This window comes from Pinus tabuliformis, chromosome 8 (assembly GCF_031772625.1).
Source record: "Pinus tabuliformis cultivar Carrire ecotype Pingquan chromosome 8, CPIR1, whole genome shotgun sequence".
Lineage (NCBI taxonomy): Eukaryota > Viridiplantae > Streptophyta > Pinopsida > Pinales > Pinaceae > Pinus > Pinus tabuliformis.
In genome coordinates, this window is record NC_142294.1 from 1,339,005,179 (window position 1) to 1,339,010,298 (window position 5,120).

At 39.5% G+C, this 5,120-nt stretch overlaps 1 non-coding gene across 1 annotated transcript; it reads right to left on the reverse strand.

Moving 5' to 3' along the window:
* Positions 1–4,458: 4,458 nt before the first annotated feature.
* Positions 4,459–4,531, reverse strand: TRNAK-CUU (transfer RNA lysine (anticodon CUU)). The gene has a single exon. It is a non-coding gene; the product is annotated as a tRNA-Lys (tRNA).
* Positions 4,532–5,120: the final 589 nt, after the last annotated feature.

Consider the following 5,120-nt stretch of genomic DNA (forward strand, 5'->3'; position numbering starts at 1 on the left):
CGCTCCCAGACCCGTGGTCCATGCTCTAATTTCCTTTCCATCAATTTCCAAAGGGATGGGCTATTGCTGTCGAACCCTTGACTGATAAAGTTGCCTAGCTTTAAGAGTGTGTGATTTAGTCATTTGAAGTAACTTAGTTATAGACAAGCATCCGTTTACTCTTGTATTTTTGCAGAACGTTGTACTACTAGCATTACTCTGACAAATAGCCTCAGATTGAGTCACTCTTTGAAATAACCAAACGCTCCCGAATTGACATATTAATGTGAGGTAATTAGAGGTGAAAGAGACCCTTTTTATAGCTCTAAACTTAGTTCAGCAACACAGTTTCTGGGAGATTAGAAATGGGAGTCTAGCCTAGTTCTGGGAGGACAAATGGCAGCAGGAACAGAATCTATGCAGAGAAAGTCTAGACATCATAAAAAATGACACCCTTAACAAAGGCCTCAAAAGGGTAAGTGACTTTTGGGATCAATCAAGAGAGGAAGGGAAATGGAGATTCTGGAAAGTACCAAATTACAGTGCAGAGACCCCTTTGAGAGCCCAAGCTAAAGTTCTTGAAGAGATCTTGGAAAAGAGACAGATTTTAACATCAACTTTGGATGATCTTTTAAGATGGGGTAGAAATAATGAGGGCAATTTCAACCTCAAAGAAGCCAAAAGAATAATCACTGGATTTGACCATTCCAATCCTGACAAGACTTGGAAAAACCTTTGGAGCAACCCTCACTGGATGAAAATCAAAATGTTCATATGGCTAGTTCAACATAAAAAGATTCTGACCTGGGAAACTCTTAGAAAAAGAGGTTTTGCAGGACCTTCTAAATGCCAATTATGTGGTCTACAGGAGGAGACCATGGATCACCTTCTTAGCCTTTGCGAGTTCACCTCCTCCATCTGGAATTGGGTAGCCTCTATCTTCAACCAAACAGACAGAAAGGAAAATGACATTACTGAAACTTTAAAGAATTGGAGGAAAGACTTCTCGGAAAATGAAATAGTCAATGTAGCCTGGACACTGATCCCAGGTTTTTTGATCTGGAATGTGTGGAAAGAACAAATAAATCAGGCTCAACTCAGGGTATTGTGGCTCAAATTCGAAATCAGCTCAAAGAAATAGTTAAAGTCTATCTGAAGCAACCTCCTGAGAAACCCCCTGTTCAAAGAGACATCCACATCCTTGAATAGTTGGGTCTTCAGTCTTATGGTCCTCTAGGCACCAATAAGCAAGAAAGGCTCAGATCAGATAGCAAAGCCTACTGGCAACCCCCCCCCCCCCCCCCTCCCTCATGGCTTCCTGAAACTCAACATAGATGGAGCTTCAAAAGGGAACCCAGGGGATGTTGGTTATGGAGGAGCCATAAGAGATGCAGAGGGCAACATCCAAGTCATTTTTCACAGTCATTTGGGGAGGGCTACCAACAATATGGCAGAACTCATGGCCATTGAACAAGGCTTAGAAATCCTAATAGACTACAATCTCCATAACAAAATCATAGAGGCGGACTCAGAATTAATGATTAATTCAGTCAAAAGAATAAGAACTGGCTCAGCACCAGATAATGTTTGAAAGCACTGACGACTTTCGTAGGTGTTTCATAGAGTACAATATCACCTCAGAACACTTAGAACTCTGAGCTTTGTTCATGTGCGCAAAGACACCGACAGAGTGACGGAGAGGCTAGCCAATGAAGGAGTGATTTACACAAGAGGAAACAAGTGCCTCTTATGGGAGTCTGTTCAGACAGGACAGCTACGCGAGGACTGCAGCACTCTGGCGCATGAAGACAGGGAACATTACCAAAACTCTAAGGGGAAACAGCCAGCAGAAATCTCAGATGGCGGAAGTCAAGGGCTCAATTTATAGGCAAAAGAAGTTTTGGACCTTGCAGAGGAATGGAAGGCAGAGGAGAAAGAAAGTAAAACTTGGAAATGGCTCTAAAGCTTCTCCTCAAAATAGGGTGGTTTTGCAGCAGGTACCAGAGTTATCGGAAGCCCGATTGTGCCAGAAGTGGTTTCACCGGAAAGCCTCCGATGCCACAAAAGGTGTTACACGTGGCTCCAGGAAGGTAGAGAATACCGCCTTCATTGGGCGGCATCTCCCGCGCATCTCTTCAACCCGATATCCTTTTCGACCGTCAGATCCAGTGGCAACAGATCTAGGGTTGAGGTTGTTCGTGTTTTTTGGTGGTGGGACCGTGGTGGTTTAACTACAGTTTCCTGGGTTATCAGGCGTCAACATTGACATAAGCGGATTTTCGGAAATGCCTCTAATGCCATTGTTCATACAACACGTGGCTCCAGACAAAATGTGAATACTACCTTCATCGGGTGGGTAATTATCGTGCATTTAGACCGGTCGATATTCATCACAGCCGTCGGATCTGGTGGCCGCAGATCTAGGGTTGAGTTTGGTTAGGCTGGTTCGTGGTGGGACTGTGGTGGTTTTGCTATAGTCTCCCGGGGTATGGGGCATCCGCATAACCACGAGTAGATTTTTGGTAAAGCCTCCGATGCCATTGACCATGTGACACGTGGCTCCAGGCATAAAGTGTATACCGCCTTCATTGGGCGGGTAATCCTTGTGCATTTAGGCCGGCCGATATCCCTCACAGCCGTTGATTTCTACGGCCGGGGATCGACGACTCAGATTGACTGTGCATGTTCTATCCGAATTTCCAAGGAAGCCACTCCTTCGCTTTGTAGATTGTAAAGTGTGGTGGGCCCGTAGAAGTGCGAGTGAGCATATGGCATATGTCATCATGTATATTTTGTATCCTCTTTGTTGCTTTAACTGAATAGAAAGTCTAATTCTTGCTTTAGCAAAAAAATATACAATGAAATCTAGAAATGTATAATTATCCACACGCAGCTTCCGTTGCTTCATTAAGTCCTAAATTTATTCAAAATCTATTATTGCCACTAACAACAACATGTGTGTTACTTTTCTGCGCTAGTCATGTAGGTGGCCTCGGCACGAGCCTCGGCAACGGTTATGGCATTTTTCTTTCTCACATAGGAAGAGTTTAGTTTGGCCTCAGTGCGAGCCTCGGCAACTGTTATGGCGTTTTTCTTTCTCACATAGGAAGAGTTTTGTTTGGCCTCAGTTCGAGCCTCGGCAACTCTTATGGCGTTTTTCTTTCTCACATAGAAGAGATTAGTTTGCTTCGCTGTTTTTTTAACCCGAATTTTATTCTAGAATTTGTTATACACATTAAGAGCAATTAGCATAGTTAATTCCAGAATCTTACTGTTGTTGACGTATGGCATTTGTATATTCTAATAAGTCAACTTTTAAGATGATATAAATTATTAATAAATAATTATTTTATATAATTTTAATAATATTGAAATTTAATATTTAATTATACTTTAACCGTTATTTTTAATTAAATATGGAATATTTTATTAAAAAACTCTTTATTACTGATTTTCAAATAATTATTTTTTTACTTATTAATTAATTCACCATCTTTACTATTTATTCTTTCTGATCGATGAATTTCTCACCTTGTCCCCAGGATGAACCGCATTAGTTAGTTCAAAACATAGACCAAATCGTAACAATATGATTAATCCTGAAGACTTTCTTTTACATTATGGATCTAACATATTCTAATTTTTCACACTTACATTATGGATCACAAAAGTCTTAGATCTAACATATTCTAATTTGTCACACAATTGACCCCGAGTTCGATATCCTGCAAGTGAACCACATTAGTTGGTGACCAAATTCTAACAATGTGATAATCCGGAAAACCTTTCTTTTACATTATGGATCACAAAAGCTTTAAATCTAATTCTAATTTGTCATACTTACATTATGGATCACAAAAGCTTTAAATCTAATTCTAATTTGTCATACTTACATTATGGATCACAAAAGTCTTAGATCTAACATATTCTAATTTGTTATGCTCAACCAACTTCTAACAATGTGATTAATGTGGAAAACTTTCTTTTACATTATAGATCACAAAAACTTTAAATCTAACATATTTTAATCTATCATACTTACATTATGAATCACAAAAGTCTTAAATTTAACCTATTCTAATTTATTAGACAATTAACCCGAATCCAATATCACAAAACCATTGAGACATTTTCCCATTGTTTTAACGCTCTGGCATTAACGGCAACTAGCATGTTAATTACTTTCGGAATCCCACACTTTTAAAAATGACCATTTTGCCCAATCATATTCCATTTAAACATTGATGAATTTAAAATCATCCCAAACCAGGAACCGAAATCTTATTAAATATTTAAATGGCTAGCAGCGGGAACCCAAATCTTAATGACGCCCACCGTGGGGCTCGAACCCACGATTTTCCTTGTTCAGCTGTCTCCCATTAACGGCAACTATCATGTTAGTTACTTCCGGAATGCCGGAATTTTAAAAATCTCATTAAATATTTAAATGGCTAGCAGCGGGAACCCAAATCTTAATGACGCCCACCGTGGGGCTCGAACCGACGAACACAAGGTTAAGAGCCTTGCGCTCTACCAACTGAGCTAGACGGGCTTGTTGTATGTTTTTGTGTGATATTATAACCTCTAGAGAGTCATTCACTTTTGTTTTCGATCTTTAATGCTTACTTCCCATTCAGATTACGCGAACAAATGGTCGAGCTTCGAAGTTTCAATTGACTGGAACCTGCGGCAACCTGATGTAGGTATTAAAATGAAGGCAAGGGCTTAAACGTTTGTCACACTAGTCCAAAATGTGATGATAGCTTCAAACTAAAATTTGCAAGATTTGGCATGTTACAAGGAAATGGCAGGAGCAGGGGGAGTTGACAAGGTATATCATGTTTGGCATGTTACAAGGAAATGGCAGGAGGACTAGGGGAGTTTGACAAGGTATATCATATTTGGCATGTTACAAGGAAATGACAGGACTAGGGGAGTTTGACAAGGTATATTATATGTTTTTATATTTGCCTTTTAACATGTGTTAGCTGATGGTTGATTTAAAGATGGGTTTTGAAATGGGTGCGAAAGTAATTGATATCAAATCATTGTGTTATTAAAGGTTAGGGATGGTTGTACTAAGGTTTAAGTTTTGTATTTGAAGTAAAATAGTAAAAACAATTTTGTTATGGTAATGAAAT